The 15,152-nt window shown below is 39.0% G+C and overlaps 1 protein-coding gene across 2 annotated transcripts in view; it reads left to right on the forward strand.

Annotated features, from left to right (window-relative positions):
• htr4 (5-hydroxytryptamine receptor 4) overlaps positions 1–15,152 on the forward strand; it is a 98,462-nt gene that overhangs the window by 38,010 nt on the left and 45,300 nt on the right. The gene's annotated exons all lie outside the window — the stretch shown is intronic.

The raw sequence follows: 15,152 nt of genomic DNA on the forward strand, positions 1-15,152 counted from the left end.
AACCTCAAAGTGAGGATGTTTGTGAACCTCCTCACCAAACTGCTTTAGAGTTCCCAAAGTAACGGCATCTTTATTGTTCAAGGATTTCCGTCTAATCAGGTGACACACCTGGTGGTATCACAGGTAGAACACGGTGCACTCTTTGCTAGGCGTTTTAACAACATGGGCTTCAATTGAGAGACTTCTGAGCAACTTAAAAACAACTGAAAATGTGATTTATTTCTACAGTTGAACTTTCTTCAATGACATCTGTAGATTTAAAGCGCTCATCAAAAGCTCACTCTAATCTTGCTCGTCTTATGTTTTTTTGCTTTTTAAATTTTATTTTAAATCGTACTACCTTTATGGTTTATATTACAATAAAGTGTGTACAAAAAATATATATATATATATATATATATATATATATATATAGAGAGGGACCAATAAAGTTCTATCTAAACACATCTTCTAAGCTAAAGGAACAATTAAATCCTGCAAGATCTCTGCCATGACTGAGGACGAGAGGATACAGTCAACTACAGCGGCTTTTCAAAGCTGATGTTTGAACATATTTTAGCTTTCAGTAAATCGTTCAGAAAACCAGTGTATCGAAACATATGGAATCGTATTGTGAGCTGACTATATCGTATCGTAAGATTAGTGTATTGCTAAAGCCCTATTTGGTTATATGTGGGTTTCACATTAGGGGGAGGAGGGGTCCGTTACTGAGCATAGCTGAGTAGAGAACTAACTTTCCCCAAATTCCATAAGTAGGCTGAAGTGTGCCGAATACTTTCGCAAGGCACTGTATATATATATATATATATAGAGGGACCAATAAAGTTCTATCCATCTATCTATCTAAACCCATCTTCTAAGCTAAAGGAACAATTAAATCCTGCAAGATCTCTGCCATGACTGAGGAAGAGAGGATACAGTCAACTACAGCGGCTTTTCAAAGCTGATGTTTGAACATATTTTAGCTTTAAATCGTTCAGAAAACCATGTATCGAAACATATGGAATCATATTGTGAGCTGACTATATCGTATCGTAAGATTAGTGTATTGCTAAAGCCCTATTTGGTTATATGTGGGTTTCACATTAGGGGGAGGAGGGGTCCGTTACTGAGCATAGCAGAGTAGAGAACTAACTTTCCCCAAATTCCATAAGTAGGCTGAAGTGTGCATCCTGGTGCCACGGATGGGACAGCAAAACTTGCTATGCACCTGGATAACCATAAGTTAGCATTTTATGTAAACAGTCGAAAGAACCTATTCAGAGGGAAATGCAGGTTCTCAGAAAATAATGCCACTCACCAATTAATCGATCATTGATCGACGAGATAATGAATTAATTGATTAATTAATTAATCGATAATTTGCATCCCTAGTCTAAAGTCAGTGGTCAATCAAAAAGGGGTGAACTAGAGAAGTGGTTTGAGACTTGAAAGAAAGAAGGTTCAGCCTTGATGCATCCACGGTTGGCGCCTTTCAAGTCCAACTGAGTAAAGTAGAGGAGCTACTGCTTCATATGATGCCTTTAGGTCCAGGGGTTAAGGGTTTCTGGTCACTGGCATAGAATTCTCTTGATATTTTCTTCTGAAATGGCGATGGAAACAAAGTTTTTCAGGCTTTAAAATGTAACCAATATATAAAAAACAACCATAGCTTACAAAGCCTTTTTAAAGATTAGCCTTTTAGCTGAAAAATACTTTTATTTACTTTTTTTATTTCTCTCTGGAGCTTTGTAGCTAGCAGTCGATCAACTTGATCTACATACCTGCTCTAGTTCGCCATTCCTTTTTTAGCTACAAAAGTACCATGATTGGTGACTTAGTGGTCAACAGCCATACAAATCATCAGTAAATATAAGCGTTTTTTCTCTTACCATGACCCACTTTTCCTGCCGTGCCATAATACGTTCCGGCGTCGCCTTGAACAGCCTTGATATTTTGAAGATTGCTTCTGCTAGCATAAAAGATTTATGATGAAAGATCACACGAGCCTACGCGACGCCCTACATACGCGTATGGATGGTGCCACATATGCTCAGTTGCATCTATACAACCTGTCGAATGTCCAATGTTGGGAAACTGAAAGCTTAATCATTGGCTTTCAAAAAAGCTTATTTTCGGTTGACAAAACCTGTGATTTACTTTCAATCTGCGCCTTCTATGATTGGTCCCATCATCTCAGAATCTTTTATTTTTCTTCTGTCCTCTTGACATGTTGCTTCACGAACATGTAGTCGCCTGTCACGTTTGAAAGAGTCCGCACAGATGGTCGTAATTATAACACGAAGATGATTGTGATTCATCTCACAGATGAACGGCCGCGTGAACATTTGTCACCAGACGCTGACAAGTACACAACGCCCAACATCCATCCATCTGTAATCTGTGGATATGGGTTAATGACCACGGACCATGTGTCGACTCCCCTTATGCCGGAATGATAAACGACCAAACTTGTAGACTAACCTTGGTTCTAGATTTCCTTCTCGTTTGACTTCCCGAAGATCCAAATTGAGCATACCTTGCAGGTACTCTCCCGAGGTACTTCTCTAGAAACTTTTTCCAGTCTTCCTAGGTCAAGTGAGAGACCCTTTATCTTGAGTGTGTTGAGAGCAGAGCGACAGAAACCTCGGCAGGTCCATCTTGTGCCAAGAAACTTGTCGGTATACCCCTCAAACAATTTAAAAGGATGACGGATATTTTGAGGTTTCCTGTATTTAAGTACTGACATACGGTATCAGTAGCGGTTCTAGACTAGGGCAAAACTGGCCAGGCACCCAGGGCGGAGGTGTTAGGTGGGGGCAGCATGATCCACATCTGAAAAAAAAAAGTTCTGGAGTGTGGAGCTTTACAGAAGATTGTAATTGCGGTAAACTCACCCATTGATCATTAACTGGTCCTTCACCACATAATGACACCTGTAGAGGATCTTTTTTATCCACGGGATCACAGAGTCGATCCCAGATGACGGTATTGTTATTTTATAAAGGTTTTTATAGATACCTTTTTGTCTTGTGGCTGCTAACATTAAAACTCTACCTCTCTGTTTCTTTTAGTTCAGGTACTTCTTATATTGTTGTCATTTAAATTCTCAGTGTCACTGACCGTATCACTGGGAATAGGGCGTGGGTAGTGATTCTGTGCGGAGGAAGATTCCCACTCTGTTTACAGTAACTTTCGTTCAAATTATGTTGATTCAGTTGATTAATGTTATTAGAAAATAACGCCACACAATTTGGAGTCACCATACATCCACTTTTACCTGGACACGTCCTATTTTTGGGGCGGCATGTGCTAGGCAAATTTAGAAAATCCTTCAGAAGTCCAGGGTTTGTGTACTTAATGTTCTTATCACAAACCATGGTATTCACGATAAATTCAGCTTTTGTTTTTTCCTTACAACACCATCGGGGATCATTGGTAGGATGTGTAGCTCAATTGGTTGATCTCAACTTCCTTGGTTCATATCCTGTATTTGGCAATGGTTTGTTGGGGTACGTTGGGTCTGCAATAAATAATCTCTTTGTTTTTTTGCAGGATTTTTAATTTTTTTGCATTAGCATTAGGGAAAGGGGGTTGGGTTAAGAATTCTCGCCAAGGGAGTGATTCACTGTAGACCCACCACTAGGTTTCAGAATTTCTATGATTTATTAATCATGTTAAATCTTATGAACGTCTTCCAAGGTCAACCAAATGTTCCAATGTCTGAACCACTGAGTGTGTCTGTATATTTATTATATTCTCGTCTGTAACTGAATAGTATATATATAGTTTCCTTTTTCGGCCAAATAAAATGTTTAATGACGCCGGGAGGTGAAACGGCATTAAAGTGTTTTATAGTTTCCGAGTCGCTCATGAGCTGGACACAAGTTTGGATGGATGGATTTTTCAGGGACTTTTAAATGTTTTCTCGATAATGTACGAACAAAGAAGCGTAGTCGTTGTCCTTGGGAGTCAGCAGTCTACGATGGGGTGAGATATGGTCCGGGTAAATAACACCACCGTGTCATAAAAATCACCTTTCACTTCCACGTCAGACATACATCTCCGGCGCTCGCTCTCTGGCCAGCGGCCAAGGACTTCCGTGGTCTTTTTGTGCCGTTAATCAATGAGAAAATCACAGCCGCCGGATGTCAGCGCCTCGGCTGACCTGTTAGAAAATCTTCACCTCGACCACCTCAGGTGTCATGTGGCCGGTCTTCAGGTGATTGTGTTCAGTAGTATAATTAAACATGGGGACCTGAAAACATGATACATCTGCCGGCTTGTGTTGCGGCTTTTGTTCATCGATCTTCATATTCCCTGAATAATGCAGACACAGATACAAACAGATTTTGTGAAGAATCACTGTAAACCTGGATTTTTTATAATGTATATTCATTTATTAACTTAATTTTGGGTTGTTTTTTAATCTACGCACAAAAACGGTAAACGCAAAATGACAACAAAACAACAACGAAAAAATTTAAAATGAATGCAAAAACTATATAATGTGTTAGATTGATGTTTCCTACAAAAATATATATTTAATACAGTCAGAGTTAAAAAAAAAAAATGAATTTGTCATATAAATGTAAATCCATTTAATTAAAATGATAAATGTAGGTCCATATTTGCCATTTCGTACATAATTTTCCTTCCTCAGTTTTTATTTTGTAAGTAAAAAAATCCATTTTGTAAATTCCAGGAAATGTCTGTCTATTCTTCTTAGTGTTTACTCAACAAACACAATTTTATTACAAGGTATTTGTATTCCTGAATTATTAGAAATAACAGAGATCCATTTTACAGGATAGTACATTGAAAATTATAACCTAGTATTTTAACATTTATTTTATTTACTTCCTCCAAGTAATCATTTCAGAAAACGACCAGAAAATATGGGAATAGTTCAAATCAGTTTCTCCACATTTTCGCTGGCAAGGTTGGTATACAGACAACTGATTATATTTTGTTTTTGGCATGATAAGAAAAATCTAATCATGTTCTTCCCGCGTGTTCTCTCCAAGCAGGGGGGATGTACTCGTTTGTGGGTTTTATGTTCATTTATCTATTAAATCAGTTCTCAGTTTTATCTATACCTATTTCCTTTTCCCATTTTGTTTTTATGTTCACATATTTTTTCTGTTTCCTCAGTATCCTGTACAAGTTTGTATTTTCTGCTATTCCCTGACCCTGATTAGAATACAGAGTATTTTTGAATATAAGGCTTGAAAGTCCATGATTTTACTATTCTTTATCAGTGTGTGTATTGATGTGACCCCAGACCTAATCCACCATCTGAATCTCAAATCAAGACGCTTCAAGGTGAATTGTTTATCATATGCTATCTATTTCAACAGACAGAATCGCTTCTCAAGTTCATATATTTTATAGTCTTGAACCATAGCTAATGGGAATTTGGTTATTCTATCCATCTCATCACATGGTTCTTTTCTTCTTTCTCTATCACCTCAAAAAATTTTAATAAAAAAAATAAAGCCATCTATAAGTAACTAGCTTATAAATGTGGCATTGCCCATGGGCCTTACAGTTGCCAAAAAAATAATCTTATTTAATGTGTTTATTATGGTAAAAGAAAAAAGGTATTGAGTTTATTAAAATGTGTCCTATTTTAAAATTTGAGGAATTTGCATTCCGCAAAAAGGGATACAATTCTACCATACTTGGTATGTAATACATAAGGTTTATCCCTCGTTTTCTTTGGGTCACCTTGACCCTGAGGTAACACAAATGTTTTTTTGGTATCCCTTGTGTTGTCTCACGATTAAGATCGTTCACCTTGACCCTTCGTCGTGTTTTCGGGCCTCTGGGTCACCTTGACCCTGAGATAACACAAGGGTTAAATTACATTGAAATTGGAAATTTTCAATTTCATATGGGTCTTCCCCCCCTTACTTATGCCCCCTTTTCTTAAACCTGATCGAGTTGCTCTCACCTTATTTTCAACACATTTTGTGGAGTGATTTGAGAGTTTATAAGATTAGGATCAGGAGGACACAAGCCCACTATTATACAGTATATATATATATAAATAATGAAGTATTTTCTGTCTGGAAATGTCACAGTTGGAAGATTAAATTAAACAATAAAAGGTAAAAACAATTTAATTAATCTATGTCTACTTAAACATGGCTGATAATGATCCTTATAAAGTTAGAGAAAACATTTTATCGGAACAAATTCAACTAGAAAAACTTAACAATAAAAAGTTTTGGTCTTTCTCTGGTTCAGATTGAGGCGTCGCTTGTCCTAAAAGGCTTTTTTTTATTTATGTGCGAAAGTCTCTTTGAGTGACGGTGGCTGTCTTTCTCCCGCACCGATCCGAGAGGCTGACGCTCGTCGTGATACACTCGCTGTCCTGACCGACTGAGTTTCAGCTTTGACTTTGTTTCATGAATGGTGATGACATAAGCAGTCACTGAATGTATTATTTAGCCTGTGGAGGAGGAAAAAAAAAGAAAAGGTGGTGCTCGGTGCCAACTCCACACTCTGCAGTTATGAATTGGGGCCAGTTTAGACTTCAATAAACTGTACGCAAGGAAAAGCGGCCGAAGCCAAGGCTGCCAGCTGCTGACACCGCTGCGGCGGGAGATCGATAAAGTTGGCGCAGGTGGGGTTGCTTGATGGATGGTCGAGGGGAGCTAATCTCCCCAGTGGTGGTTAATTTTCCGGGGCTGGATTAAAGTTTGGGCTGCATTTGTGGCTCCCAAAGCATCTTCATCTCTGACTCGTCCATCTCTACCTGACTCTCATGCATCATGACTCTCTTTCACTCCTGCTGCTCCTCTTTTGTCAGTCATCATCACTCCTTCCACCCCGTCTGCACTTGCATCTTCACCCTTTAACACGATGCTCGATGATTGACAGTGTTCCCGAAAGAAGTCGGGTAAGAGGCTGAGTTAAGGGAAAGGAAGATCGGAGAAGAAAGATTTAGTTGAGGAGAAGAAAGATGAAGTACATAGGAAGGAGGGAGGAGGAAATGAGGAGAAGTTTGAAGTGAAGAGTAAGACAATGAAGAAGAGTTGGAGGGGAGGAGCAGGAGGTTGAACGTGAGGATAAGGAAGATGATGCAAGGTGGATGAATTAAATATGGAGAGGAAGTAGTGGAGAAGAGGAAAAGGAGTAACAGGAAAGTGACGGTAAAGAAGGAGAACAGTTAGGGAAGAGAAAGAGGAAGAAGTGGATGATATTTGGAGGAGGCACAGGAAGAATGATGATGTGAGGAGGAGGAAATTAAAAGAAGCTGGACGAAGTGAAGGAATGAGAAAGTGTAGGAAATAAGAAGTAGGATGGCACAAGGATTAGGAAGTAGAAGGGGAGAAGGGGAGGAGAAGGAGGAATAAGTGGAGGACATGAGGAGCAGGAGGATGGCCAGAGGAGGAGGAAGTAGAAGTGAAGAAGAGGAGCAAGTGGTTGGGAGGAAATGAGAACGATGACCAGGAAGATGAGGAGACGGATGAAGTGAGTGGAAGGAAGTATGTAGAGACGGATGTCAAATTCAAAAGGAAGAAGGAGGATAATGAAGGGAAGAGAAGGAGGAAGAAGTGGATGATATTTGTAGGCGGCACAGGAACATGCTTGGTTAACCCTGAGGAGGATGAAATTAAAAGGTGGATAAAGTTAAGAGGATGAGGGAGATGGAATTAGGGAGAGAAAGAAAAAGAAAGTGTAAGAAACGAGACGTAGGATGGATGAGGAGGAGGAAGTAGGAGTGGAGAAGAGGAGGAGGAAATGAGAAGTAGGAGGATGACCTGAGGAGGAGGAAGTAAAAGTGAAGAGAAATGAGTAGGACGATGAGGAGAGGGATGACGTGAGTAGAAGAAAGTATGGAGGAGAAGGTGAAGATCAGAAGAAAGTGAGGAGATGGGAAAGGAAAATGAGGAGGAACAGAAGGAGGAGGAAGTAGATGATATATGGAGAAGGCACAGGCAGATAAAGAATATAACATGAGGAGTAGGAGAAAGTGATGATCAGAAGAAAGTGAGGAGACGGGAAAGGAAAATGAGGATGAAGTGAAGAGGTTGAGGAAGTAGTGAAGGATGACGGAGGTGGAAGTGAAAAGGAGTAAAAAGGACTGGTTTCCTTCATCATTGAGCCTGAAAGTTCCTGCGAGTGTTTTGAGGACACGGCGGGAGGAGTTTCATCCTTGCTGAAATCTGCGCGCCATATTTCCTGCTTAAGTGCAGAACAATTAGTTAATCTGTGCTGACAACTTCCTCTGAGCCAAAGTCTGACCTCCACACACACTCTCACACACACACACACAAGCATGTAGTGTAGTGAAACAATAACGGAGTGTGTCGCTGTACTTGCTCTCTGCTGCGGCAGCTGCACAGAACACAAGTGTGCTTTAATGATGCGGTGGACTTGGGGAGACGCCACTGTTTGTTTTGGGTTTTGTGGTTTTAAGTTCTTGACTTTCTCCACTGAGCTGATCAGAGTCGGACCCAAAGAACAGCTGCAGGAAAGAAAAAAAATCTGCCTTAAGGAATATACATACATTACAGTAGTTACTGAGTTTGTGTTCTTTGACTTTTTTGCATTCAAACTGTTATTACAAACTAAAATGTCATAGAAATGTTTAAAAAATGCGATTTGTAGGGAATCAAAGGACAGATACGATCACTGGTAGCTCATAGAATATTATCTTATTTCAATAAACTACAGTAAAAGTTTAAATAATATTAGATCCAAATGCTCTAGTTGAACCAAACAATAAGTAAGTAAGTAATTTGTATTTGTATAGCGCTTTTCCAGACCAGGGTCACGAAGCGCTTAAACAATCAAAACAATATTCAATAAAGTATATACTTTAAAGGTCAAGATAAAACTGATAACACAACAGGAATATTTTATTTCATAAAACAACATGATTTAGCATCTGGTTCATTAGCAATTTGAGGTTTTCTTTTCCTCGTAATTGTGGTCACTGGTCATAATTATGATGAATTGGCTTCAAAGATGAGAGAATTTTCGCAGTCAGGCGTTCCCGGTTTGAAGGTCACCTGCTCCTTTTATTCCCTGAAACTGTAGACGCGAACACTGATTTCAAAGACGAATAGGTAGATCAGGTATGCGAACATTTGCTGAGTCCGTCACTGAACACGAGTTACAGGAAGTGGAGAGTATTTGGTGACAAAGTGCTACAAATTCAACATCTGCCCGGAAGATAAATAGTTGAGTAATCGGTCGATATATGCGCACTCAGGCGGAGCATACCGCTGCCAAGAAGCTCATCTCAGTCTTGGCTTGAACAAACAATCAAATAATTAAAACAGTTGCTTGCGGTCCATAAAAAATCCAGGTCTTTAGTTCGAGTCCCACAGAGGGTTTTTATCTGTTTGTATTTTTGTATAACTGTGTGAAATCTGGCCATTGGCAGATGTTTGGACGCTCTCAGTGCTTTTGTGGTCGTTATTAGGGCTGGGTATCGATCGAAAATTTTCATGTACTGATTTCGATGTCTTCACTTTTAAACTGGTTCCTGAACAATACTTTTTGCGATAACAATTTTATAAGATCAGTTCCTATATAGAAAAATACAGAGTACACATATAACCACTCTTGATTCATGGGTATTTTTAATAAGTAAATAATATCCAGAGTTCTTAAGAAAAATCCTTACATTTACCAAAACACGAAGCAATATGAAATATTAAAGAAATAGATTTATAGTGGGTCAAAGGATGGATACACTCACAAAAAAATGATAGTTTGAAACCAACCTAGTTGTTATTTAATACAAAAATGTAGGTTGTTTATGGCTACAATAAATATGTTGTTTATCTAATGCTTTCTGCTTCCTATAAATTAAACTCTTCCAGCAGAGATTTTGGGAAGGAAAAAATGGAAGTGAAATCCTTTGACGGGTCACTTGAGTGACTTGCCTTACACTTCACTTGGCTTCTTTGGCCCCCGGGCAACGAAATAGGGTAACCAGGCAACCAGGCTAATCCCTGTGAAGGAAGCAACCTCCGTCTTGACTATGAAAACAATTCTGACATAACCGGGTGGAGGAAAGAAACAAGTGTCTACTCGTTTGTTGATCACGACAAGATCAAGACTGTCTTAAAAGAAGAAGAAGAAGAAAAACAGTGTCATCTGTTACATCCCCAACATCATTAAAAATATTGAAATATGTTTATTTTTGAAACTGAAAAACGTATAGTAATATTTTATACTTTTGTTGAATATTTTAAAGCCATTTTTTTTATTCAATTTCAAAACTACGACTATCGTGACTCTGTTAAAGCACAGACTCTTCCTAAAAACTTGTTTTTTTTCTGTGCAGTGATGCTGATCTCAGGTCTGTGATCTCTCTCCACCTTCAGCAGAAAATAATTAAATAAATCTTCTCCACACTCCATAAAGTCGCTTCAGGTATATTTTCAACTCAATATTGCACTTAAAAAGGCTTCGACAGACGTTCCTGCCCTGAGCGCTTTCCACTCAAAGTAAACAAAACCGGCTCTAAAATACAGAATATCTGAGGCTTGATTCTCGACTCCATACAGAAGCTCTTGACGCAGGATTGTGTAAAAGTTTCTTGGTCAACGTGAGCACATGACATTCCACAGCCTCGCTGTTTACTCTTGATAGGTTTGTTTAGGCGTTTCAATGAGTTTATCTCAGCTTGAGTAAGAAAAGTCCAGGAATGTCGGGTTCTTTTGGGGAGAGTGTGAACTTGTGTCACCTTGTGGACGAAATAGATAGATGGATAGATGGATAGATAGATAGATAGATAGATAGATAGATAGATAGATAGATAGATAGATAGATAGATAGATAGATAGATGGATGGATGGATATCTTCTTCTTGAGGCTGAATGTTCCCTGACTGTTGTCATTTCTGAGCTGAACATTTTTGAGAGCTTGTTTAGGGTCAGATTTTGGGATACTTGAAAATTAAGTTCATTAATTAAGTTAGTCATTGTTTTTTGGTCTTTCATGGACAAAAACTAATTTAAATCCTTTAATTTATGTATTGTAATTTACCCCCTTGACATCACCTGCACAGATCGTTCAGTTGCTGGAGCACAAGGCCCTGGACCCCAAACCTGCAGCATTCCATTCCCTGATTCTGCATTTGTCAGTTTTACTTGGTTGTCTTGGGTCCAGAGCTGTGTGGTGTAGAAACTAAGCTATCTAAAATCTATCTAAAAATTCAATTTGTGGCCACAAATTTTTTTTTACGACATCATGTCAGTGGCTGCCGTACATTACTAATTTTTCTTGATTCAAAACTTGCGTAGCGGTGTAAATGTTTTTATTCTTATTTAGTTTCTTTAAAATTGACTCCTGACTCAGGAACAGGAACATCCCTTCCATCTCAACAACTTTTTTCCATTAAATTAAACTATACTAACCAAAGAATTTATTTTTTAAATAGTTATTATTTATTATGCAATATTAAATGTGAAGAAATATGTGTAAAATATCTTTATACCATCTATCTCGACAGCAATGCATACTGTTATTTCTTAGTTTCAAATTCAGAAATGTTGCAAGTCGGTAAAGTCAGAAATTCTGGCTCTTAAAAAGACGAATTTCGTATTCATAGTTACATAAACAAGTGCCTCTTCTTTTTAAAGTAACTAATGTGAAAACCCAACTCTCTTGACTCACTCACAAGTCCTTCATCATGACCATGTTTTGAAGTTATCACTTTATAAAGTTCTCCCCCTTCTGAGCACTCAGCGAACGAGAGGTTACGAGAGCAAAGTCCATAAATGCATTGCAATGTAATGTAAATATTTCAATAAAAAGAGAGTTTTGTACAAACGGACACATACTGATGAGTACAGTAAAGGTCCAAGATCAATTTAAGAGACACTTAAATCAACACATTAGTTGCTCTTCAACATGGCCTGTAAGTGCTGCCAAAGAATGCCATTCAAGGCTTTTACATTTATGAAAACCTCCAAATCTACATTGTTGTATTTTCTTTTATCCATCCATTAATGTGATCAAGGTCTTGCATTATTTCAGACAAAGTGTTGATTGTGCTTTTAAAGTGTCAAAACATGCAGAAACAAACAAAATCATTTTGGCCTCAGCCGTCGCTAGGCAACCGGATGGAGGAGCCTTCTTCTCCTCTCCCTGGAGATGATTCAGTCTCCAGTCAAAATGTAAATGAAGTGCAGCTCAGTTCTATTGAACTTTCTTTGTTTATTTATTTCTCTTTTTTGTCATGTTATAAAAAAAAAAACCTTGGCTGGTATTGCAAATCGAAACAAGAGTGAACCGCAAAAGGACGAAAAAAAGAAAAGCTGAATTTATTGTTTTCTCTCTAACAAGAGTGAGTTTGATTAAATCGTGGCTCACGTCAAGTCTTTACCAGCTGCAATAACTCCACAAATCTCCTCTCAGGTCAAATTGTATATCACCGCCTTGGTTCTGCTTGTGTGCGTTCATGAATTTACATCTTTCTGCTGGAAATATAGTCTCATGAATAACTGCTTCAGCTCCCACGGCATAAACTCCTCGACGCAACCTAAAAAGTAGAAGTTGACTGGAAGGAAGGTTGACTTTTTGTTTTATGTGGACGGATTGTTGAAATATACATGTTTTTCCCCCAAAACTCGTTTACAAAATCAGGTCAAGATGACGGTATACGCTGTTGGCTGATGATATGCTAGTGTACTCGTCGCTTTGTGTATTTTTGGAGTGTGGGAAGAAACCAGAGTGCCTCGAGGAAACTGGGGCTGGAGAAAACTTTACTTTACTTTGAGGCTGAAGCCTTAACCTCCTCATGATCCAACGTCGTTGTCACTTAGGGCAGTGGTCCTCAGCCCCCGGTCCGGGGGGTCCTTGGTTACCAGGCCGCTCAGAAAGATTATATTATTGATTATTACTGTCTGAAATGTATTTTGTTTTGACAAAAACATGGTATTTTCTCTGAGGTAAAATTAGCTTGCGATTCAAGACACAAGCTTAACCTGTAAACTAGTAAAAATGAGTGAAACACAAACTGAATACAATTCATTTTTACCGTTTTTATCTGAAGGGTGGTCCATGAATATAATGCTGACATAATACAGTGGTGCAAAAAACCTTTGGAGACCCCTGACTTAAAATTATTGTAACTGTTGAACCATTTCAGTTCATCGATCCACTTGGACGTCTGAACCATTTATCTGAACTATCCATATCTATCCTCTTATCTATTCCCTTTTTACTCTAATATATCCTAGGGTTGTCACAATACAGACGTTTTTGTTTTTTAACTGGATACCAATACTACTATTCAATACAACAAATTAGGAAAATAAATAAAAAAGACCCTATACTTAAAATAAAATGCCAAATAATAACCTATTTTACAATGTGTAACAATTAAGACAACCAAACTTTGAATATTTATAATAAAAAAGCAGAAACTGTGCCCATCAAGCAGCACCTGAAAGCCCCACCTGCTCAGCTACAAAAACAATAACGGACTTGTTGTAGTTGTTGGTTTGACAAACGGCCCTTAAGGAAAGTCCTTGGCACCACTTCAGCCTAACTGACGTGAACACGCAACACTGGTGACAGAACCTCCGAGGCGACGGCGACGACTACAGTGAGATTGAAACACGACTTCACTTCGACCCGTCGAGCATCGCCTGAGATTGTTTTCTCTTAATCGCTTCTCAAAGCAAAAGAAAACAAGTCGGCAACAAGTGGAATAACATGGCTCACTTGTCACGGAGGAGAACCAGAAGTTGAATAGAAGATTTATTAAAGAGGTTAAAGAAGATTGTGGAGCCACGAGAGAGATCTTTTACGATGATTTTAATATGAAAACTTGAATTATTAAGTTTAAAATTGCCACATTTCGTCTCATTTATGTGGCCAGCGGGGGGGCTTTATCCGAGAGGCTGTAATGTAACTCGGAAATTCAGTGCTGATGACGAAAGAACATTCATTGTTTTGGGGTTGATCGGACCCCCCGCTTTCTTCATTTCCTCTCCAGCTCTCAAGTGCAATTGCTCCGAGGTCCCAGATATCCCTCTATTAGGGTTTGACAGGAGAAGCTGTCACGACACAATCCTCCGCCGTCTGTCTCGCCGGGGATCTACGTTCCACACCAGTTTAGACCGACTCCGCCGACCGACCAACAAAAGAAACGGCAGTGCTGTCTTCGCCCAGCAGGGGGGGGCTGCACCAGGCATTGTCTCAAGCGAGGTATTCCCAGCAGAGGGTCGGCACAGAATGTTGTTGTCTTTTAATAACCGTCTTGGATGAAGGCTTCGCTGATGTCGCAGGTTGCCGAGGGTTCACTCCTTTTATTTTAGATGAATGAATGTTTGATGATGCCATTTTTTTTTGGGGGGGGGGGGGGGGGGGGGGCAGCCACAAATGAATTATTTAGCGACGAGCCCAGAGAGACGTCGGAGTTTTGTCTGGCCTGGTTTCTCTGGATTAGAAAGTTCAGGACTGAGTAAAGGACTAATTAGAAACTCCTTGTCTTCATTTGAACACTCCAGGCCTGGACTTTAATTAACGTTAACATGGAAATAAGCTGCTAAAAAATGAAAGTAGCAGTGGAGACAAAAAGGGGCGAGGATTAGATTCTCTACATTTATGTATGGTTTGCAGAAAGAGGGTCTTCATGGGTAAGGGAAAAACTTACCTTTTTAGATAAATAAAAGTCTCAGCCAGCAGCGATGTACCGCCATGTTGGAAATGGTGTTGCCAGGTTGGTTCAGTTTCCTCCATTTTTTGACTTTGTTAAAAAATAAATCACAGGCTTAAAAAAAGTTTTTTACATGTGAACTGAGTGATAGATGATGTTTTTCATTGCTTTTTTTTACTCTCATTGGCTAGTTTAATGTTTAATTTAAGCTATTATTTAGATCTAGCAACCCATCCAGGAATGGCTGCAGCTTTCTCTCATTTTTTAACCCTTGTGTTATTTGAGGGTCCGAAGGCGTGAAAACAAACGTGTTTGTGGTATCCCTTGTATTGTCTCTGGGTCAGGGTGAACAACCTCAACAACTGCATTTATATTTGTGGAAACCAACAAGGTCCTTCACTTTCACTCAAAGGCGACACAAGGGGTACCTCAAACACATTATTTTTCGGGCCTTGGGGTCACCTTGACCCAGAGATAACACTAGGGTTAAAAGCAATCTTGACTTTAAATTCTATGCATTTTTGTATTAATTTAA

Source organism: Callionymus lyra, chromosome 9 (assembly GCF_982586985.1).
Source record: "Callionymus lyra chromosome 9, fCalLyr1.hap1.1, whole genome shotgun sequence".
NCBI classification, from domain to species: Eukaryota; Metazoa; Chordata; class Actinopteri; order Syngnathiformes; family Callionymidae; genus Callionymus; species Callionymus lyra.